Below are 25,552 nucleotides of genomic sequence, written 5' to 3'. Positions count from 1 at the left end.
GACATTCTCCGAACATAAGTACTCTCTTTTTTTTTCTTTCTATTAAGACTCATCAATTCTATACTAATGCATGTTCTGATTTCCCGAATCAGCTCAAAACATGCTGGTAGAGAGTGAAAGAAAAAAGATCCAATTCACTCCCGTAGCTTGACCTCGATCCGTTTCCTCCCCTAATTATGTCAGACGTCTCTTAACCTCGACTTGTCTGAGGAAGCTTCCTTACACTGTGTGAATGCATACAGTGAAAACACTTCTACAGGATTCTCCCTGTCTACTCCTAGTCGAGGGCTTTCTTTCTCTTCCTTCGAGTGTTTTTTGACTCGAATTGAAACTTTGAACACAGTTAAGGTTAAATTTATCAATTGGGATTTTATTTTAGACTTGATAACATTCGTAGATAGGGTAAAAGTAGAATTTCACATAGTGTCTACTCTTATGTAGGTAACGGAACACAATTTATAATTATTACTTTACGAGTTTCAAAAAAAAAATGGACAATTTTTTAAATATTTTTTTTTTTTTGAATTTGTAAAATAAAACTACAAATTGGAATTTCTGTGTTAAAAACCATGTATTTTTTTTAAAGTTGTGCTATAAAGTTATACCATAATTCGCTAAATTTTGTTTCCATAACTTTGTATTAAATGAAAATATTTTTTTATTTTAATTTCATTATTATTTATTTTAATGTTATGTTTTCATGAGTAGTTTCTTTTTTTTCTTCTAAAACTTTTACTCCAAAATTCGACATATTTTCAATTTTAACAGCTCAATTCAAAAATTTGTTCACTTTCAGCAAAAATGACGGGAATTTTTTAAAAACATTCTAGCAGGATTAAAACTTTAATCATTGATTATATGATTTCTAAAAGCTTCTTATAAGCAAATAATTTCGAAAGTGATAGTTGAGGTTATGGGTTTGAAAGTTACAGCAAAACATCTCATTTCTTTTTATGTTGTCACTTTATTATTACTAAAGTGAAACTTTAAATACGTTTTCAAATTGCTCAGAGAGCATTTTTTGGGGAGAGGGGGAACACGCAGTTCCCATGTAAGCATTGAGGTGCTTCTGTGTATTGTTCTATTATTACATGAAATTTCAGGATAATTATAAAGTAACTATCTGAAAAATAACTAAGGGTCAATTTAATGAAAAAAAATGTCACATTTGGAAAACGTGTCGTTTATATCTATATTGCTATGTTAATTATATGTCATGTTTATCACAAATGTTACACAGTAGATCAAGAGATTTATTCAATGTCGGATTTCCAATCTTTAAACTACTGACATTTAAAATATATTTAAATGTTGTTTGTTCATTCACTTACAATAAGAAAAGTTTGTGCTTAATTTCTATTTGCTCTTGTTGCGTTCAAGTGATATTTGACATTATTTGCGGTAATTGTTATAACTCATTTTTTTGTACGAAGCAAGACACTGTTTTAAGATACACATTGTTTAAAAAGTACGAGTCAGGTGTGAAACTATTTTTTGAATTTTTTACACCTAAAATATTTTTTTAAAAAGGATAAAAAGTATGTTCGCTTGATACTTTAGTAGATTTAACAAGGAAGATTCAGTACAAATCAAGAAGTAAATTGTTCCACACATTACTTTCTGTAAATTAATTTCTTCTCGACTTAATTTTTTAGAACAAAATAATATCAAATATATCTAGAAGGAAAGATATTTATGAGAGTATAGATCGAGAAAAGGCATCATTTTAGAAAATTCTTATGTTTTTCTCATTGAATGAAACATTAGTGGTACATACATTATAAAATGACACAGAGTTTGCTTTTCACCACTATTCAAATATTTCTCGCTTAAAAATGGCAAGTTTGTAAAATTCGTAATAGTGTAAAAACGATAAGAAATATAATATTTGAGACAATATACTAAACAATATAATATTGAAAGCGAATAACTTCAGAATATTATTACAACGTTCTTTATCATTTTCCAAACATTGCTCTTGAGTCTAGAAAAACAATAAATATAGTTTCAAATTCGGAAGAAGAAATGATTGTTTTCATAAAAAAGGAAAAAAAGAAAATAACTGTGCGGTAGATTGAAGAAGATATGTGTGAGAGGGCTCAACATCATTCTAAACCAGGCGGAGAGATACATACAACACAACACACTCACACACATGCACCGCGATTGCGCGCGCAACACCCCGTTGAGGGTCGGACCGATGGAGAGGCAGTAACAATATGGAGGCTGGAGCCTTCTCCTCCGTGCACGATTGGATTCCATGGCGGCTACCTTAAGAGCCCGTCATATTAAGCACATCGGAAATTACCGAAGGATAGGTGCTTAAAAGATGTACCATACTGGTACACTGAACTCCAAGATGTAGGAACAGATCTAGAGACCGGTTTAAGGAGCGATTATTCTAAAAGAAGGATCATTGAGGAAGAGGAAAGAGAATATTCTAAGCCTAATTCAGTGTTTCGAACGGATTCTTGAAGAAAAGGACTACGGGCATCAAACTAGGTCCCCCGGTGATCGGGGGCAGGTGCCCTTTTCCGGGGATATGGGCACGGTTTATTCGGACCCTTTCCGATCATTCAAAGGTATGTAAGATACGGATTTTTTCTCTAGACTTAGATGGTAGTTTTATTGATCGCTCAAATCATTGGTTAACGAAAAATGGAGCGAGAATACCTCTTCTCTAGAGGCTATGACACTCTCCATAAATCATTGATTTTAAAGTAATTAAATATTCTTATAATTAATAATCATGGGGGGAAAAGTATGATTTCGTATTGTAAATATTGCAAGAAATAAGGAACAATGTTTAGAAGTCGTGCAATCCTGAGTAAAAAACATAACTCTTTGACTTTTTCTGTTTTATTTTACTATGTAGTAAATAAAATGTATTACTAATATTTAAAAACCAGCTAATTATAATTTACAAATTTAAATTAAAGAAAATAATATACAATAATTAGTTTTGTTATAAAAAAGACATTTAGATTTTTAAAAATGTTTGATTTTTAAATAGATAAACATTTTTAAAATTAATGCAGATAAAGTATAAAATATAATTTTATGATTTGAACTATAGTATAAGAAAAAAGAGCAATGTCGAGAAATCTTTTAAAATTTTAAAATGAGAAAAAAATAAATAACTCTTCAGAAAAGTTTTTTATTTTTCAAAATTTTAGTTAAAATAATATATGATAACAACAACTTATATACAAAGAACAAGTATAATTTACAAATAAAAACTGCAGGTTAATGGTTCACTTATGCAGTTTTTAACATTTTTAAAGAAATGGGGTATAAGATTATGTAAAAGTTTTGATTAACACAGACACGCACTTGAAAAAAATTATAAAAAAAAGTTTTTTTTTTCGAGGGAGTGACGATGAAAATAAAAAATAATTCGAGATTTTCGAATTTAGAGGTCAACTCCTGAAACATAAACAATTTTGAACTATTTCTTTAATTTTTTTAAACAATTATTAACAATTAACAGTATTAAATACATATTTATGTATGCATATATATTAACAACATATTTATCATGCTTGTTTAATATTTAAGAAAACTTATTTAATTTTACAATCAATTGCTTGAAAAAATAAATTCACTTATCTTCTTAAAATAAAATAGGTGGAAGTTAAATTGTTTTCAAAAGTGAAGCTCTGTACGATGAATAAAGCAACACAATTTACTGGTATCTGAAATCATCTTAAATATTGATTCAGATTTCGAATTGTGTGACTAAAACTATTTATTCCATTCTGATATAACATTAGCATAAAATTGCACTTTCGTATTCAAATAAGTTAAGGTAAGTTAAAATGAATAAATAATATCTTTTATTAATCAAATTATAGATAAATCAATAAGATAATGTATGTATTTTTCAATTAGTAAAAGATTTGCAGCTATTTATGACAATAGAGCTTTAAATTGCAGTTATTTAACAAAATTTAAATGTTTCTCATTACATTTATCATTATTTATAAAATAAAACAAACTTTAACTAATTGATTAATGGTTTTGGCAAGAATATTATTTGATAATAAACTTAAATTATTAAATATCTGGATAAATGGATAAAATAAAAATTCCGTGGGTCAAGGAAAATTCATTTATTAAGTAGAAAATATAAAATTATTAAAAATTATTTCAGTGTGATAATTTTTCTATTCTTTCGAATTCGCAATTTATTAATTCATCTTAGTTAGAATTTGTTCTTTCCTCTATTCAAAATAATTCTATGATATCTGATGTCTGCATTTTTCTTTAGTCCAGACATCATTTTGGTTTATTAAGGATTTTTGACAAGGATAATATATATTAAGGGTGTTATATAATAATATATATATACTACGGTACATTGTGATCCTAATACTACAGAAAATATATGGAAATTAGGTATAGGAAAATACCATGATCCAAAAATAATTTGAACTCTGGTAGAGAAGAACATTTTGGTATTTGATTGCAATTATTAAGTTTAGAAAAAATATGCAAATTAAAATAAAAATTAAAGATTGCTTTAATTTAAAAAAATTAGCTTTAGCATAAAAGACTATATAATAATTAATAGTTATCAAATTTGGTTAATTAGAGCCAATCGTATGCTGCAGTATTTTCCGTTATTTTATAATCATCGAGAACATATCTGAATATAATTTAAAAAATACATTTATATAATAATAATTTTTTAAAAACAAAATTAGATCATCATCATCTACGCAGCATTTATTCATGAAAGAATTTGATCAATAAAAGATTTTTATTGATTATTCTAAGGATAACATGTTGAAAATAAAATTCTAAACACGATATTCAAAAATACAATATAACACACGTAAAAGTAAATAGCACAACAATATGAAAGTTTATAAAAGAACACAATATGCACGAAAGTTAACAGAGAAGCACGAAATTTGAAATAGTTTAAAAACAGTAGTATATAAATGCTATTAATACTCATACAAAAATCATTCCTTTCGATGTAAATTTTTTTTATGCTTTGATTTTTAGAAGTAAATTAAAAGTTTTTGTGGTTAACTAGTTTTTCTCTAAATTGTAAATTAATGGTGTTTAAAGAAAAGGAATAATCTATTTATCTGTACTTTCCATACCTGTAAACAACCCTATCAAAAAATAACTATATCCGTACTTTCATTTGTGCCTTATTCACGTTGCTTTACTCTATATAGCACAAAAGTATATTCTTTTGGATAAATTATTTAATAATTACAAATTATGCGTTTTTGGTTTCAATCTCTAACGAGCTCCAAAAACGCATAATTTGTAATTATATAGTAATTTTTTGTTTACACTATAATTTAAACAAATAAATTTATCTATTAAATAAACTCTCTATTAAAATAATTATATATTATCAGCAAAATATAGGAGAATATCAATAAATTAATTATCCGTAAAATTGAGATGATGAATTAAAATAGTATGCAATATTGTGGTGTAATCATTAAATATGGGTCTTATTTTTATCAGTTATGTAATTTTTTTTATAAATTTATTGTAATACATTTTTAGAAGCAGTGATGCTCATAAATTTAAAGACGCTTGCAAATCATGGATATATTATTATAGTCAAATTCTTTTTTTTCTTTAAATAATAATGAGATCATGTCACAATAATATGAGAGAGTACCTAGAAATAGTCTAATTTTAAGGAGTTGAAAATTTTCTATACGTTTTAAATAGATCTGTTTTTAAGTGTGAAAATTGATATAAGCTGTAACATGCGTTTAAATAATTGAAATTATTCGCAGATTTATTATTTTGACTCTCGAAAAAAATGGATGATATATATTAATCAGAGTTTTTTTTGTAAATAATAATGCTTTTTGAGTTCTTCCATTTATACAAAAGACTAATACCTCCTAACTTTCTATTAAAATTTCACGCTGAGTTAAGTTTCATCAATGGAAATTAAGCTATATTATATTTTACTTCGGATATTTAAATTTGAAAGTATTATTGCGAAATATTTACCAGACAAAATATTAAAGTTCCCATAACCCTTTAAAAAAGAAAGCTCAGACGCTTTTGAGCGAAGTAGAAGTTCATAAAACAATCACGACCGCCACAAAATATTTGCAGTGCTAAATACATATTTGAGGTTCAATTTTTTTTTCTTATGACAAATGGTTTTTAATCTAAAGTGGTATTTAAAACCAAAAAGTATTTTCCTACTTAACTATAAATTGAACATCATTTTCTTTTCCTCAATTCCTCTTTTTTATTGCAGAAGTTGAATTTATTTTATAGAAACAATAAATTAATAAATGTCTACCATTTAAAAATTACTACTACGGAATAATTTCCGACTTAAAGAACTCTGGAGTAATACATCTAGTCAGGATTTAATTATGCTTACGTAAATAAGAAAATTTTATAAACATTTTGTAGAGTTTGAAATGCCAAAATATAAAATACCAGTACTCATTGTTTTAGAAATGCTTTTATGCATTTGAACTATAAATTTTATTCTTACTTCAATTTAGATTACAGTTTGAATGAAGAGTATAGGTTTAATATTTTATGGCTGACTCGTATGAAAATGTGTGTGAAAATTTAATTTCGAATGAAGTGATCACTCTATTCAGGGCTAGAAAAAACTTGGGTTGATTTTTTTTACGTTTTAAAAACCTACTTTGTTGGGTACTTTTTATTTAAAATCTTTAACTTACTGTTTAACTTAAGAAATATTAAATTTAATTAAAAGATTCATTTAGAAAGCCAGCATTAAAACTTATATTACAACACATTTCGTTTTTAATAATTATGTCATTGTAACTCATAAGTACTTTGTAATTTGGAGAAAAATAGTGATCGAAACTTTTCAGTAGATTAGTTTTAATACTAACGTTAGTTTTGAAGAATTCATAATGAAAATAATAACTAAATAATTGAACAAACAGCAAATGAAAGGATTATGGAATAATACTGAATTTTGTAAAATTTTATCAATGAAACCCACCAATCATGAATTATTTTTGTCATTCTGAATTATAATTAACACCGTTAAGTTGTAATTAAATAAATAATATCTGTCGTTAACTTTAGTTATTGAAAAGTATTTTACATCTATAACAAACTCATTTTTTATTATAAACTAGCCGCCAAAGGCGCCCAGCTGTTCGCCAAGCTAAAGGTTTTCACAAATAAAGTTTTTTAAAACATAGCCGGAAATCTGAAGATTAGTGGACAATTAAAGTGTTCCTGTCCAGCAATTTTGTCTTCATATCCAGTTCTGCTGCAGATGTGTTATAGCTCTTGAGGATGTTTGAAATTATATAGCTANATTTTATAGAAACAATAAATTAATAAATGTCTACCATTTAAAAATTACTACTACGGAATAATTTCCGACTTAAAGAACTCTGGAGTAATACATCTAGTCAGGATTTAATTATGCTTACGTAAATAAGAAAATTTTATAAACATTTTGTAGAGTTTGAAATGCCAAAATATAAAATACCAGTACTCATTGTTTTAGAAATGCTTTTATGCATTTGAACTATAAATTTTATTCTTACTTCAATTTAGATTACAGTTTGAATGAAGAGTATAGGTTTAATATTTTATGGCTGACTCGTATGAAAATGTGCGTGAAAATTTAATTTCGAATGAAGTGATAACTCTATTCAGGGCTAGAAAAAACTTGATGAAATGAAAGGATTATGGAATAATACTGAATTTTGTAAAATTTTATCAATGAAACCCACCAATCATGAATTATTTTTATCATTCTGAATTATAATTAACACCGTTAAGTTGTAATTAAATAAATAATATTTTTCGTTAATTTAGTTATTGAAAAGTATTTTACATCTATAACAAACTCATTTTTTATTATAAAAGACAAAAAATCTATTTATTATCTTCACTATTGTGAGTTTTGACAATTAGAATTATATTAAGATCTGTCTGGGTCACAAAGTCCACCAAGTTCGCATAACAATTCAATACTTCTGGGAGTACTAACCCAGGAATTCTCCTGTCTTCTGGATTGGGTTTAAAATCACAAGGATACGGAGTTGAACATTGGTAGTCGTAAATTCAAATTTGTGTCGGCTGTTCAACGATGGTTATGAAATAAAACTGCAAACTTTAAAATATGTAATATTGAAAAGCATCTTTGCAAATATAAATAAAAATAGTTAAAATTGTTCATGCTGTGCTAATTTTAAAATTTAATCACTTTGAATTAACCTCTTAACGTACAGATTTTTTGAAAAAAACGGGCCAAAAAAAAAATGTAAAAAAGCACACACATTTTTAATGTAAAAAAGCAAACACATTAGAACACAGAAAAAACACATTTTCAATTCTTAATTATATTCGAGTGTGAAAAATTATAGCAGCATAAAATATAACGCCGCTCGATTTATCTCGAGAGTGCACAGTTTGACCTGTTTAGCAGGCTCGAATTAACTCGAGCGCACAAGTTAAGAGGTTAAACTCAATATTAGCTAAAACTCATTTTTGGCTATCTTAAATTTTAGCGGTTTCCACTCCAAAAGCTAGTTAGATGAAAAATATCTAGCATGTTTTTTGTCTGTAGGTGAGAATAACCCTAAATTTATCTTCTGACATCTAACTTCACCTGAAATGTAATAATAATAACGTTTATTTTAAACTAGAAACACTGAATCTACACTAAGAAAAACAGTATGGTTAAAAGTACTAGTATATGGCAGAATTTTCGATGTTTCTGGCTCTATGGGAAAACACACAGAAAACTCGAGTAACTTTTACCGAAGCGCTTCGATAATGATTATAGTAAAATCAACAATAAAATGTGGTTTTATAATACATGATAAAATTTGGTAAATGTTATAAAATTCTGCAATTTTATCATGATACTTTAGAACACGGTATAAAAACCATTTAATCGGTTCAATTTACTTTTCAGTTTTGTACTGCTTACTAAATATGTGGTAATAAAAACTGTGATTTAAAAAAAAACTACATAATAATTTTCTATAAATCATCACCATAAGAACAAACATATTACCAAATAGAAGGGTTAAAATATTTTGGTTTTAAAAACTAAAATTATGATTTTTTTCCCCAGAAATGTCAGTATTATGCTTTAAGGTAGTTTAAACAGACTTTCTTTCTCCGTATAGTTTAGAACAGATATAATTAATTAGTTGTTATATCTCAGTTGAAGTTAATTGTCAAAAATAATTTTCGACTATGCTCACCTAAAGACTTTAAAACATGAAATAAATATCTTATCTAACTAGAATTAGCCTGGAGAGCTAATATTTGCGATAGCCAAAAATGAGTTTATTCTAAGTGATCAAATTTGTGTAGTAAATTTAATTTTTCTTATTATTATTATTTTGTTATTTTTGACTAAATGTCTTGTTACATAAATTCTAATTTTGAAAACCAGAATTTTCAGTAAACCGTTACCATGAGAGCGCAAAAATTATCAAATGAAGGTTTTAAATACCGTATATTTCGGATTTATTAACCAAAATTATGCTTTTTTTTGTTTACCAAAAATGTCATTACCATACAGTACGGTAACTTTACCAGAATTTTTCCCTCTGCTTACATTATCATTAACATTATCAATTGACTTAAATAACTTAAAAACAATTTATTTCCCGTTTCGTTAAAAACAAGCAAACTCTTCTTTAAGGAAAAAAAAAAGCTTGCCACAAAATACATCAACAACCGGATAAAATAATCTCAACACTTCCAATAATTAACACTAAACAATCATGAAAACTGCGTCTGCATTTAGAAGTTGCCCCTAAATTTCGAAGCATTCTATCGTTGGGATTAATTTGTACTGAGTGTACGAAAATTGTTCGCCTCGAAGGTGTGTTTTTGGCCTTGATGTCTATCGATCGTTACTGTAGTGGTTCTGCCGGAATAATTAATTCTGATCGGGAAACACGTTTCTTAACATCAAACATGCATTTACTTGATATCAGATGCATGCTCTGACGTTTCCTAGCTTCTCTGTAAGCAAATTAACAGCGCGCGCCATATTGCTGCATATTTTGATTGATAGCTGATATATTCATAGGATAACCCCCGAATGAATAGTTGAAAAATGTTTGGACATTAAGCAAATTATGAACTTGGATGGTTTCAAATAATTTCTGATTTTCTTAATAGCTTATTTTAAAGTGATTCCTTTTTAATACAATACGACATAAATTCCCAATATATTTTACCAATCAATATGTAAGGAAATAAAATTTAAAAAAAAATCAAATAGCTATTGGTATATTTATCAAATACCGTAATAGCTATTTTTAATATATTATTATCATTAGATTTTTTATTCTATTTTATAACCAGCTTTTAACAGCCGTCCTAATTCTGAGTTTATGGCTATCAATGTTCATGTTCGTAGCCTTGTCATTTTGAAACCAACCCAGAAGACAAGGGAACTCCTTTATCAAGTAGTGGGAGAAATTTTCCCACATTTGAGTGACACGGAGAGGAAAATCACGAAAACCTCCCATGGTTAGCTTGACGGAAGCTGGACGTTAATCCATGAATCGTCTATCACTGAGGATATTTTACTACAGCACTGTGGCCGGTGCGAGCCGAAAGCGGAATTATTTTCTACCAGCCATCGCAGGTGTTCCAGCCCCGGTCACCTCATTGAGAGGTGAGCACTCTATCCCCTGAGCAACCACGTCTGACTAAATGAATATTATTGAAATTGAAGTAGTTGCTGAATTAGCTTTGATGAGCAGTTTCTTATTACTTGAATTTTTTTTTACTCTAACTTGAAGTGCTCCTCCTAACGAAAATAGGCTTGAGCCACCGGGTTCTATCATTAGATATTTCATTTCATTATCGTCGTTGAACAGCTGATTCAAATTAGAGTTTACGGCTACCAATGTTCTACTCCGTAGCCTTGTAACTTTTAACCTAATCTAGAAGACTAGAGATCTCCTGGGTTAATTCCCCAAGAGGTATTGATTTATTATGAGAACTTGAAGAAATTTATGACCCCGGCAGATTTAACGTGCACCATTTAATACATGGGGATAATTTGGCAGACTGGATTCAAACTCACTGTTTTTCTACTACTGGTGGTATCTTTATGTGTTCACTGAAGTCGTTGATGGCTGAAAGAAGTACACGTCTGAATTAGCTATCATTGGAATTTAAACCCGTGTTAAATGTGAACTTTATATTCTCTGAGTTATTTCGATTTATTTCACATTATCAATATTGTTTTGAAAACTTTTAGCTCAAAATTTAAAATGGTAAGGTAAAAAAAGTGTTAACATGGTAACAGGAAAATAAAAAAAGCAGCAGTTTAAGTGCCTTATACTTGAAGAAAGCTAAACTTTTAAACTATATACGTCATCTTACCATTTGGGCTTTTAAGTAAACAATTTACAAGTAAGTAAAATATTTTAAGAAGTTATTAAGCTTTTTTAAAAATCACCAATTTGGTGACATTTTTGCACCTAGATGAAAATTATAAAACTCAGTGCCTTATTCTCATTTTTTTCAAATTTTTATGAGCCTAGATAATGCCGCATGGAGTAAGTTTTTATATATTAAAAAATTAGGTCACCGAACACTTTTCATTTTCTCAAAATGATGGCCCCAATTTCGATGGCGTTTCGCGCCATTTTCAGAATTAACATAGAAGGTACTGGAACTAACTGTCATGAGTGCAAACTTACAGCAGTTATGAAATAGCGTATTATTCTCAAAAAAGCATCCTTTCATGCAACTGCAGTACCTTTGTAAAGCAGATTTAGGCAACCTATGTTTGTGGTCTTGAAAGAGTTATACAATACACAACTAGAATGTAAATAATTCAGTCGAAACCTCTTTCTAACCCATTTGAAAAGACAGCTTGTCAACAAATAAAAATGGCTGTACTAGTCTGACCTAAATTTTCCTGATAATTGTCTTTTCAATTGTCTCTGGTAAAAGCGCAGCAGAAATTGAAATTTATTCCTTCAAAAGGCTGTCAAGAAAGAAAATAGTTCTGAAGGAAGAAAATCAATTGCCGATCGAAAAGCATTTAGTTACTTCAATGCATCTTCCAAAGAAGACTAGAAAAAAATCTTCTGAAACGAGAAGAAATTCGGTATTAATTAGCGTTTTATGACTCGTTATTCATCCTCTGGAAGGAAGACGGGCATAGACCTCTTCGAATCTTTCAGAAATAGAAGAGAACAATTTTCTGCTCTTTCTCATTGATTGTTCGATGTCGCTGTCCTATTGTAGAGAGAGGAGCAATTATTTCATTCACGCATCGCTAGCTTTGCAGCGCAATATATATTGGAAATGTTCCAGGTATTTTGGAACGATATCATAACTCTTTACTGTTGCCATCACTTGTAATAAAACCTTAAATTTTGTATTTGAAATTACATAAAAGGCACCATTCGAAGTGAACAACTAAATAAGAAAGGCATTTGATGTTCGTGAAAACTATAATTTTTTATGCTGTGTAGAGTAAAAAAAGTTATATTTGACAAACATCTTTGTTAGATTATTATCTGAATTCGGTAGATCCTAAAGCATTACCCTTAGATCGTAAACTGTTTTTATGTGTACTTGTAGAATTTATATCAACAGTCAACGTTGTAAAATTGCCAATGGGAGAAAAATACTAGTAATTCTTAAGGACGTATTTTTTTAAAAATTCTACTCCATATAACACCTATTAAAGATTTATAACACCTACATGAACCTTAAAGCTTTTTATTTAAGCTTGAATCTTGTTCCCATCTAGACATTTTATTTTTAAAAAGTAGAAATTTTTTTATTGTAGTGAAAAATTTTCAAATTTTTTTCAAAAGATGTGTACAATAACTTTTTAGATAAGAATTTAAAGGTAAATTTATCAATACCATGAGAAGATTTTAAAACCTGAGGTTATTTTTCTTTTTATGAAACTGTTATTTTCTGAATTAGAAAACAGAAGTAAAAATGCAACCAAACTCTTTTATCGGCAATATCTTTTCATTTTCTTATTTTATAAATTATAATTTTTTAGTTAGAATAAGAGCTATAAAATGTAAATAAACAATAGTGGTTACACGAAACTTCAGGAGCTCTAATTATTTTTGTTCATTTCTTACATGAAATATAAAACCATAATCATAATAGTTTGAAAACCAGTATTTCATTTTCAGATTAAAAATAACAAGATGGATCACTCCCACAGAAAAAAAGTCTTCGCATTAGTCGTCCACATTTTTTTTTTTTTACAAAATAGAGTTTCAATTAATGGTGGTTTTGATCGTAGTGTTTGGGATAAATAGTATATAATATATATTTCTGAATAAGTATAGTCGTAAATAAGCGGAAGGGGATTTAGATTTAAATGTATTTATTTGTCATTATTTCATTAAAATTGATTAAGAGAAAAGTTCTATCACTCACATAATGGAAAAAAGCTGAACAAGTGTTTTTCTTTCTTTCAAATAATTCTTTTTTATTGCATCGAAAAATTTACTTTTTTTGCTTTTATGCATGTGTAAAGTTTTTATTTTGATTTGCACAATTAAACATTAGAGTTAAATTTGTAAATATCTTAGTAAATTCGTATCGTTAAATTCTGGATTGTGAAATTTTAGAAAAGTAATTAGTTTTTACCTTCTGTTTAATAAATTATTCTCCTGTGATAATATTATCTGGTTCTTGGTTTTTAAAATACTTTTGATAAATCTTCTGCTTTCTTCTTATTAATTAAAGGTTTAATTGTTGAACCAAAATTGAAATTCTTACTAAAAACTCTTAATTCCTATTTAAGGGTTGATGCTTAAATTCCCTATTTCTAAATAAAAAAAGGCAAAATATTAGAGGATATCTATGTCAGGAGAGTTTTTTTAAAAATTTTCTGTTTGATTTCCTTTCTTGAGAAAATTTTTTGTTCATACTTTGTGTTCATAATTTTGTGCTTATAAATGAGGAAATTTTGCGTTTATACTAGTAAGCAAATATGTTATAGTTAGTTTTGAATTTTTTTACAACTTAAACTGTTGCAGTACATTTTTTATATTTTTATCTTGATGTTCTTGAATTTATTTAAAAAAGAAAGTTCAAAATTATAAACTAGAAAAAGATTTTGGAAAAACGCCTAAAAAAGTATTTATTTTCCTCACTTTATGAAACTATTTTTAAATAAAGCATGGTTGATAGTGTTTAATTTGCAAATTTTATATAAATTATTGAAACAATCTGTAAAATTTATAAATTTACATTACATTATTACTTATAGAAATATTTGAACACCAAATTTTATTCGACTATAACTTTAAGCAATAACAATTTTATTCATTATATATCTTCTTTTATCCAGCAAATAAATGGTTGATTATTAGAAAACAATTTTGTAAACCAGCGAAATCGTAAAAAGTGTGGTTCTTTTTTTCACTTCAAATTGTTACTTTTGTATAAAACAGGACACATAAGATTCTGGTGTGCTCAATTTCATACACTAGGCATTAGGTTATAAATTTTTGTGATCTAGTTGTACCCTAATATAATTATTGTAATAGTCAGCGAAGTCATTTTAGTACATCACCCATAAAAACTATAAACACATAGCTTTCAACTGTTCAAAAATTAATCGACAGCAGTTTTATGTATTATATATGGGTATAAACTGTCACTTTCATGTAGCCAGTGCATGAAGAAAAACAAAATTCTGGTAAAATTACCGTATTATAAGATATCTGCTAAAATCCATAATGCTGGTTAATTAAACCAAAATATACTGCATTTGGAGCATTTATTTGGTAATTTTTTCAATTAATATGGTCACTTTACTAGAAATTCTAGTTTTCAAAGTTATAGTTCTTATTACTTCACACATGGTGAAAAAACGGAGCTGAAAAGTAAATTTAACCAAATAAATAGTTTTTATGCAATTTTCTGAGATATCATGATAAAATTACCATATTTTACTGCATTTTCCGAATTTTATGATGCATCATGAAAATCACATTTTATTGTTAATTTTACTAAAATCATTACCAAAGGGTTTCGATTAATTCCGAGCTTTTTGATGTTACCATAGAGCCAAAAGCACACAAAGTTCTACAATAATCTGGTAGTTTTAACCATACTTTATTTTCTCAGTGTGCAGTTTACGATTATTTTAAGACGCTTGCCTATTTTTGTTAGATTGCATTCAAACAAAATAATGAAATAAGATTATTTTTATTTCATGTATTTAAAATATACCTATTTGTCAATCTCTCATTTTAGAATAATAAATTTATAATTCGAAAAATAAATTATAAATTCAATCTCTCATGAACATATTACCACAGCAATTCTTAAAACTTGCTATCAGTGTATTGTATCATTTTCTCAAAATAATATACAAAAGGTAATAAATAAAACTTTCAACAAAACTAACAATATTGCATCATGTCTTCTCACTGAAACCCAGACCATCAGAATGTATTTGATTACATCAAATCATGTAACGTTTTTTGCATTTAACATTCTCTCATGTCTTTTTTTAAAGTGCAACAAAATAGTATCTAAAAAGTAAATCATTATAGGCTGTTTTCTTCTATAAGCATATTTTTTGAACAATGATTTCCAAAATCAATTAAACTTAACTACGATCTAAATTTTAATAAATTAATCATTTATTCATTAGTGCCTAAAATAAAATAAGACTCCTGGGCTGAGGGAGGGATTTTAGAGCAGTGATCGACTAACTGTGGCTTGCTAGTATTTATTCTGAGAAAAGAAGAAGGGTTGAAACTACCAGAGTATGGTAAAATTTATGATGGTTCTGATTCCACGGGAACTCCTTACAGAAAATATGAGCACAGAATTTTCCTCTTTTTTAACATTAGGAGATAATAGTTTTATACAATTATGCATCGTATTTAATTAAAAAAATTTTGAAAAGTAGATAGCTATTCCGTAAACTAACTATTTTCTTTAAAAAACTGCGTCTCTTTTCCATACTTTAAATTGAAATTTTTATTAAATAGAGCAAGATCAAAACTTTGATTTGCCTCATTAAAAAAATTGCAATTATGGCACCAAGTTACAAATGTTACATAACTTATTGCAAACAGATAACATCAAGTGAATTATTAGTTTAATATATTATGTTTCTTCCTACAAAAATAATAATAATAATAAGTTGGTATCAATAAAATAATATCAATAAAATATGATAATGATATTTATGTTAAATTAAGATAAAACACGACATTCTTTGTTAAATAAATATTTCTTTACAAATAAGCGTGTAAGTTGTATTATAATATGTGAAGACAATTTTTTGCGAGAAATATAAATTGATTTTTCCATTCAATTTTAAATTGTTTAACAGAAATGGTATATATATTGCACGATCTGCGAAGGTTAATTTATTATAAATTGGAGATAAGGATGCAGATTTCCTTGTGCAATGCATATTAATGAATCAGAAATGCATATTAATGAATGAATATTAGAGAAGAGAAATATTATTTTTTATTTTATTTTAAGACAGGTAATGATAACAATATAAGTAGTCTTATTTAAAATAGAGATAATTATTTATATAGTTTCTAAACTATTTCAAATTTGACAACTACGGCGAACTACTTTTTCTTCCTAAAAAAGCAACAGCTTTTAATAATTGGCAAATAAATTGGGAGGATTGTAATATAATAACAATTGCAATTGTACTTTCTGGCTTTTGTCTGATTTGGATATATGTTTGTTTGTTAATTTGCTTTTGTGGTTGAATATTATAAGCATTCGATATTAACACATTAATGCTGGGCTCCAATTAGTTTAAGTATTCATTGCTTTTAAATATCTTGAATGGCAGCAACGTACCGATTGTTTGATTAAAAAAGAAGCAATTTTTATTATTCCGAAATATTCTTTTAAGATCTTGATAAGAAATAATATGCTTAAATATGCTTTACAGTTAGCTAATTCTTCAAATAAGTACTCTAAATATATATCATATAAGTATCTCTAAATAAATATAAAATAAGTACTCTAAATATCTGCAAATAAGTACTAATTCTTCAATTTTAGTCCGCACTACTTAAAAATAATTTGATTGTTTCACATTATTTTAAATTTTGACAGTTTTTTGGTATCTTGAAATACGTTCTCCAAACAAAACTAAATATTTCTGGTTGATCATTTTATGCAATTTCATACAGGATTTCCCGAAATTTTGTATTAATGTGGATTCCTAAGCATATTGTTATTATTAAAATGTTAAATTCTAAAAACATTTAAATCAGACAGCACAAATGGTTTTAAAAATTTTATGTGTAATTCTCAAATTTTTATGCAATTCAGTTTGAATTTTTTTCGATAAAACAAAATGAACATATAATATTTTACGGTATTTCAATTTACTTCAAACATAAATGAAAGATAAAACGACTTTGCTCAATACGACAAGAAGTGAAAACTGAATTTTGAAGAAGATCCTTAATAAGATTTTACTAATCGTTTTCACTCAATAAAATTATTTTAAAAAGGAAGAATTATGTTTTTATTTATTCATGATGACAAAAGCTCTTGAAATGAACAAATTTTCAAAGACTATCAAGTGAAAGCTGTGATTTTTTAAAGCAGTAACTGACTTTTATTTACCCTTAAAATGATTAAGTATATTTACAATCAATATTGTACTTAATACAATAGTAGTTTTTTTTATATACAAAGGAAATATAGTTGCTAATTTTTGCACTCAGACCGCAGATACTTTTTCGCAATAGTTGTGTAACTGATTTCCGTCAATATGGCAAAAATCGATTTATTTTTTTAATCATTTTGTTGTTATTTATTAGCGTAAATATATAATTATCTCGCTGATGGTCAAAATCTTTTCAAAAAACATTCATAATCAAAGAAACAAAAAAATTTTTTATAAAAAGAAAGCTCACAGTTGTAGTTTTGTAGTTATACAGTCAAAAAATAACTTTGCTTTGTTAACAGATAAAGTTAAATGTATACACAGTTTCCTCTACTATTTAATTAGAATTTAATTCAAAACGTTGATTACGAATTATTTAGAATTTCATAGTAAATATAACTGCCGTGTAATTGAAAAATCAACGTAAATGACAAAAAATTCCAAATTGAGATTTTTATTTATTTGGCATTTTTGTGTGTTAAGCTGTATATTGCAAAAATATTTTTTCAAAAATAAAATTTGTTTCATGAGTTTTTTCTATTTTAGCATTCATAGCAATAGAAGGAAAATAGTTGTCAAGCTACTTTTCTTGGAATCAATAGTGAAGCACTTACGTTATTTTTTGCATTGCAGGGCAGATTACAACTGCTCCACCCTTTAACAGATTTACCTTATCTAGGCTCGTAAAACGGTATCCTGCAAAATTTAAAAGTAGTAGAACTGTTATGTGAAAAAATGTTTTAACCCCTTTCAGACAAGCATAGAAATTTTATAAAATATAGCATTATTTTCAAAGAAATATACTTCAATTATCTTCATTGAGGCACAAAAAAGTTTCTTTCCAGAAAAATAATATTTTACTTAAAAATGAAATGTTGCTTATGTATACCGCTGGCCAAATCAATCGATCATTAAAGCACTTAATTGAACGCTAGTTTTTTATGAAATTTGTTTTATTTTAATTTTAAATATTGAATATTCAATCTTAATCCAGCATAAAAACATATAATTAATCTCAAATGGATTAATTATATATTTTCAAAAAGTCAAATTTGTTAATAAACGTTAAGTTAAAAAACTAGCGCTAAACTAAATTTAAATTCTTTCATTAGAAAGTATTTACTCCAATTGACGTTTAAGCCCCTACGGTCGAAAATGGGTTAATGAATCTTCTACTTGAGAAAATGTCCAATAAAATGAAGATGACTACCAGTTTTTATGTTTGCAAATTAACTAGGGAGATAAAACACAGGTGCTTCTCACTTTCTCTATCAAGCGATTAAAGAAAGGATTAGCTCTTTTATATATAAGCTTATTATATTATAGGCGAAGGTCGGAGAGTTTATGTGCTTCGATTTGGTGATATAATCACAAAATGGATTACTATTTCCTAACCAGCCAGTTATTAGCTTTCCAAATCAACTTTAAATGACTTTTTAAATAATTAAATGACACGAAAAAATAGATTTTGGTTTAAAAAATCTGAAATTTCAGAATACATTAAAAATTGGAGACCTTACAATTTAAAAATTTTATCATTCTTAACAAACAGATCAATTCATAAAAATTGTTTGTTTTATCTCATTATATGACACTTTTATCTTTTGGACGAGGGCTTATAACTTTTTGTGAAAAAATTACTATTTATTGACGAATCATTCAGAGGATATGAAAATAAGTATGAAAAATTTAAATAACATTAGAGTAACAAAACTTAGAATCGTTATGGTGGTTAAAATATAAAAGTCAGCTTTTAAAAACTTCGTCTACCTACTCTCCATTTTGGAGGTGATAAGTACAAATTTAATGAAAATGAAAAAGTGAGTTCGTCAGAAAAAAAAATGCATTTTTTAGTCTATATAAGCAAATGTTGACACTGTTACGGATAACTGTTGGGGCATAATTTAATACATTTAGTTGAGATATTGTTATAACACTTTACAGAATAAAAATCCAATCAACTATCCAAAAAATTATATAAGTTATCCATTTTTTTTCATTGCTGACTGTGCAACTTGACTGTACAACTTTAAAATCAGTCATCTCAATTTTTTTTTAAATGTACTTCCTTGACCCTAATACCTGCAGTTATATCAAAATGCAGTTCTATAACTTAGCGCAACATGCATTTTGAAGCAGTCGTAACTTACAAAACCATTTTAAACGACCATTATTTAGAGAATTGCTTTCTCTCAAAATGTAATTGTTTTTTTTCCGAATTACATTATTTTTAAATAAAATAAAGCAGACACACACGCAAAAAAAGAACAATTTTTAAGTACCTAATTATGACACTCTATTTTTAATTATGAGTTCCCCCCATTTAGAATATGAAAAGGGATGATTTCTGAATCAAGTAATAAATATTTTTAATAATTAGAAATTTATTAATACTAAATAATGTGATATATTTTTACTGATGTATTTTTCCATAACTGATGCTTGTAACTCATCAGGGAAATAAATTCCATCACATTCTTAAAAATCATTCGCTTTAACTTTTTCTTTATGATTTCAATATGCAATCCCAGAACTCTATACTATATGTTCTATAATTGAAATTATTTATCTCAGGCTTAAGCACTATTATAACATTTTTAGTTTGATTTAGAAATGTACGTGATACGCTTACGCATTAGTTTAAAAAGATTTGAAACACGTAACTCTTTAAAGCTTTTTTATTCTATGGTATTTCTTATAATGAGAACATCACGATTCTTTAACTTCAGTTAACTCAGTTAACTTTTACTTTTTTTCTCCATCTGGTTCAAACAACTTTCAAATTGCTATGAATAAATGTGTTTTACATTTTTTCCCCTTTTTTAGCATTCTTTCATAGTTTTCCATCACGCTTCAATGTTAAGCGAAAATTACTACTAAAATAAATGTAAAATTGTAATTTTACAGACTAATTTCAAAAATTGCAGTTAGTTTCTTCACATTTTTTAAAATTTATATATTATTTTTTTACTTATGTAAACAAATATTTTTACGAACAACTTTTGTAACATTTATCTTAAACCTCAGTTGTGATTAAAAATTAAAAAAGCAAACAAACTGATTTTAAAAAAAAGTTATCGTGTAAAAGTTATTTTTAGTGACGCGTAATAAAAAGTATAAAAGTGCATTTAAGAATGTATTACGTAAAAAATACTTTTTCAAAAACTTAGGAAGTTCACAAAAATCCAGCAGGCATACAAAGCTGGATCGTCACTCAAAAAGTTTAAGATTGGTAAGTGAAAGTTATCTTGTAAAAACAAGTTATTATTGTTTACCGTAGTACATTAATAAAATAAACGTCGATATTTTGATCGAAAATAGAGCAATTATGATAAACTAAGGTAGTAGCTAAGGCTAGAAAATCTCAAGTTTGTCTAAGCATAACAGGTCTACAGTTTTTTTTTCATAAGCGTATTTTTTACACCACCATTAAGTGGGGCGCTCTTGCAACAGTAGTACGGAATGAGTTTATCCTTTTATAATGCCTTTTTTTTCTAGCAATGTTATCTCAAAATATTTTTTAGATTTGGATTGTTGCATAAAAAGAAACTCATTTAGGGGCTTATTGTATAAAATAATTTATTTTCTTTGGTGAGAAGAAGGATGGGGATTTTACTTCCCATAAAAAACTTCTTTGATCATGAATACAAATAAACTAGATGAGAAATGATCAAATAAATAAACACATATAACGCCTAAGAGCTCCTCTGAGTTATCCCCTCTTCTTGTCTCTACGTATACCTTTATTGTTTATCTAAACAATTCCCTCCTCATTGGTATTTGTTTTGTTGTCTATTTTGTAAAGTTATCAATCGATGATATCGCATTATGTATATTGCTTTTCATCTACTTATAAAAAATAATGAATTTGGTGGGAAGGTATTTACTTCATAAGGCCTTATAAAGAGTTAAGCAACTGCAATTATTGAATACTAATGTATAAGTTTGGCTTAGAATCCAATAAATTTTAATTTTAAATCATTGATTCAGAAGGAAATTCACGTCTCTGAATTGACTGCTGATGGTTAAAAATAAGATGTAAAAAGTTTTCACTCATATAGATCAAATTGTCTATAAACGAATGCTATCGACCTCTAAATCCTATGAAAAGAATAAATTCGAAGATAAATGGTCTCAAAAAGCGCCATTATTTTCTGAATAATAATTTTTCTCAACTGCACAGTTTTAGTGTGCCCTAACAGCGAAACATTTTTCATCCAATTGTCTTCAATCAGATAAAATCAGCCAATTTAACCGTTTTAGTGAATATGTGACTAAATTAGCTGTCATAGATGGGGAAATGTTGACATTCATGGTTTTACATGAGCGTACGAATAAATTATTTCGAGTTGGTTTGTGGCAATTCAACCGTGAAATAAAAATGATGTTATCGCGCGAAACGCCAAACTTACATCGTAGTTTCATACTTTGTATAACGCTAAAAAAAGGAGAAATCTGCTTTGTTTGAAGAAACAGAAGTGTGTGAAAAGAAATCACGTGAGTTGGTGTGTAGAGTCCATTAATTCATCTATCACACTATAGAGTGGGATATAAAGTGTAACAATTATTGAGCTATATAAAATGAAAAAAAAAAAATTCCAAAACCAGTAAGTTAAAATTTTTCATTGCCAATTTAAAAAGTAACTACAGATATTTGAATTTAGTACATTTTCAGTTGCCGTTTATTGCTACGATGGCAAATAGCAAAATTCTACAAAAGTCGCTGAAAAGTGTCAAAAAACAGATATTTTTCATAACCTCCTGAAAGGCAGTTCAGAGACTGGTTCTTTTTTTCTTCTTTCCTTTAAGTACTATTTTTGAATGTAATTATTTTTAATAACGAGCAACTTTATCCAGTCTTACCTTTAAAAAAATCTCCCCCCTCTCCCTAAAAAAACGGACCACTCTGAATAATTTTTGTCTAGTGATCGGATTTTCCCGTTCTAGGACTCAAACTTAATGGCTCGAGGGGGTGAACTCAAATATGCTAATTAATAAGTGCAGACGATATTTTAATGTACGAAATCAGACACAAAAACATACTTTTTCTGAATAAACGTACCTTTTTTTCGACGGATTCGGATTTTTGACCCCCAAAATATAAGGGGTAGCCGCAATGTGGGAAATATAATATAGTTTGGTCAGGAGAGAGTTCCAAAGTTTGGACCCCTTAATATTAATTTTACTTTTTGCTTATTTCGATATATCTTGAGAACTTTCTAAGCAAATTTAAAAAAATTTTACTCTCAATTGTGCAATTTGTTTTTCCCAAGATAATTCTATGCAAAAATTAACTTTTTGCAAATATTTATAATTTTTTATTATTTTATTTAAGAATCGTCGAAAAATTTTTTAATTGTAAGGTATAAAATGTTCGCATCATTTGAAAGAATGTAAATGCAAAATACAAAATTTGAGTGAAATCAGTAGAATAGTTCCTGAGAAATTGAATTTCAAAAAACTCAGATGCTCAAAACTCGAAATTAATTAAAATGATCTTAATTAATGAAAATTCTTTAAAATGACCCAAAAATTTACATTAGTATATCTTACAAATCAAAATTTTTCGACCATTCTTAAATAAAATAATAAAAGGTAATAAATATTAACTAAAAGTTATTTTTTGCATGGATTTATCCTTAGATAAACGAATTTTATTCAATTTGTTTAAAAAGTTCTCGAGAAATAACTAACTACGCAAAAAGAAAAATTAACATTAATGAGTCGAAATTTAGGAGCGCTTTCTTAACCAAACTATTTTTATTTTTTTTTTATTTTTTATTTAAACGACTTAAAACTCCTCATGCACCACAAAGTATAGCATGAGGCTTACAGCAACTATTGAGACCCTATTTCCCAGATTGTGGCTACCCCCCTATATTTTGGAGGTAAGAAATCCAAATACGTCGTAATAAAAATATGTTTATTCAGAGAAAGTAGGATTTTGTGACTTAAAATATAGTCTGCACTAATTAATTAGCATATTTGTGATCCCCCTTTTGAGCCATTAAGATTAAGTTCTAGAACGTGAAAATTCAATCTTTAGATCAAAAGTTATTAAAAGTGGTTCGTTTTTTTTGGACACTGTGCATTATTGACAAAAATGATGAACTGTATATAAATTCAGTAAATAAGTGCTTGTGATATTGATATTTAGAAATTCAATCCGCTGAAAGAAAAATTAGTTAGCATTATTCTATGTATACATGTAATACATGGTATTATTCTTATAATATGGTTAAGATAAGATTGGCTGAATCTTAAGTATTGTTAAGATTTACCACAATCACAATTTCCCTAACCATTTGGCATTAAGTAAACAACTTCAATATTATTTTAATAGTTCCCGTTAACTTTTCGTAATTTAAGTTTATTGAAACATCTTTTAAAAATATTAGTATATGGCGTAAGAGAAAATCGTGTTTTTATCAAATATTCAACCTACTTATTGGGTGACGTCACATCCATACGTCAGGAAATGATATACATTTTTATTTCATTTATTTTAACCAAGCATGTAAATCCAAAGACAAATAATTTATAAAAGCATGCTATGAACTCCAAATAAAGCTCTTTTTTTTTATTTTATTAAATTGAGCTGTTGAACCCGCAAAAGTCAAGATTTTATCTTTAAATAACTGAAAAAAGAAAAACGTTTAAATTGCGGCAATGTATAATGCTAATTGTATGAGTTTTTTTAAATTTTTGTTTTGGCTGTAAAGCGCTAACCAGCAGGCGTAGGGAGTTTTAACGTAGACAATAACGACCGCTGATAAGTTAAACGTGTGTGCGGTTTTTGAAAGTTCGGTTGTGCAATATTTGAAAGTTAATTTAAACACGTTTCTTACAGAAGCATGATAAATTATTCTTTTACACTATGGGTTAATATTAAAAAGCAACACCTTCAACCACTACAGTCGTTGCACAGAAATTTATTAAAACTCTAAACTTGTGAAATTGAAAGTTCCCAGTAACCAAGGAATTCAAAGTTTCATGTAACAAAAGTACTTCTTATTGCTATTGAGTTTCATGAAATGTTTGTTATTTTTAACTTTAAGTCATTCCTGGAACATTTAAGGTTCTTACTTGGGAATTTTGGTTGGGAGTTTTGAGAAGAAAAATCTTGTCGGAACTTATTTGTCTATTCTACCAAAAAACACGTTTTAATGATAGTTTTATAACATTTAGTAATAATTGAATTTAATAATTTAGTACAGTTTTAATGGGTACTCCTTGAAAACGAAATCTTAGATACTAAAAATCAGATAAAAAGTTCTATTATAAAAAATCCTAACATTAAAAACAATATTGGTTTAGAATGTTTTTTAGGATGCATTATTCGATCTGCCTAGTCTATACCAGGGGTTTCCAACTTACATGAGGCCGGGGCCCGCAATTAAAAACACCAGTCAAATGGCGGGCCGCAGCTTTCTCAAAATCTTATATAGGATTCTTTTATGTTTAAAGGAACATGAATTATTATTGTCAGATTTTTATCAAGTTGTTCAAAACAAGAGTATTGAATTACAATTTAAAATAAGAAGTAGATTTTTAAAAATATTTAATTGCATATTAAAAAATTCTGGCTACAGTAACTTTGATGTGCATCTATGTATTAAACAATTAATGTGCAGCAGATACCAAATTGTCAAGATATAAAACTTAAAAGTATTTAAAACCTATATAGATTTTTTACGAAAATTGTCCGCAAAAAAGAAACAACTAATATATTTTAGTTGACGGGCTACAAAAAAAGGCTTCATGGGCAGGATGCGGCCCAAGGGCCGCCAGTTGGTAACCACTGGTCTATAAGTTGTTTTCATATAAACTCTAGCAATTTGAATGTTAACTAAATTTAAGCAATTTTTATTTTCACGAAATATTTTTTTGATGTTCTTGAAATGATTT

General features: G+C 27.6%; 1 protein-coding gene across 4 annotated transcripts in view; it reads left to right on the top strand.

Annotated features, from left to right (window-relative positions):
- The first annotated feature begins 2,129 nt into the window (after window positions 1-2,129).
- LOC107451321 (regulator of G-protein signaling 20) overlaps window positions 2,130-25,552 on the top strand; it is a 77,330-nt gene continuing 53,907 nt past the window's right edge. For 2 of the 4 annotated variants that reach the window (XM_071180250.1, XM_016067390.3), the window contains exon 1: window positions 2,146-2,582. The gene's annotated coding sequence lies outside the window, so the exon portion shown is untranslated. Of the gene's footprint in view, window positions 2,583-25,552 lie in introns of all 4 variants that reach the window. The other 2 variants (XM_016067401.3, XM_071180249.1) reach the window with 2 other exon arrangements.

The sequence above is a fragment of the Parasteatoda tepidariorum genome, chromosome 4 (assembly GCF_043381705.1).
Source record: "Parasteatoda tepidariorum isolate YZ-2023 chromosome 4, CAS_Ptep_4.0, whole genome shotgun sequence".
NCBI classification, from domain to species: Eukaryota; Metazoa; Arthropoda; class Arachnida; order Araneae; family Theridiidae; genus Parasteatoda; species Parasteatoda tepidariorum.
This window is presented reverse-complemented; position numbering and strand designations above follow the sequence as displayed.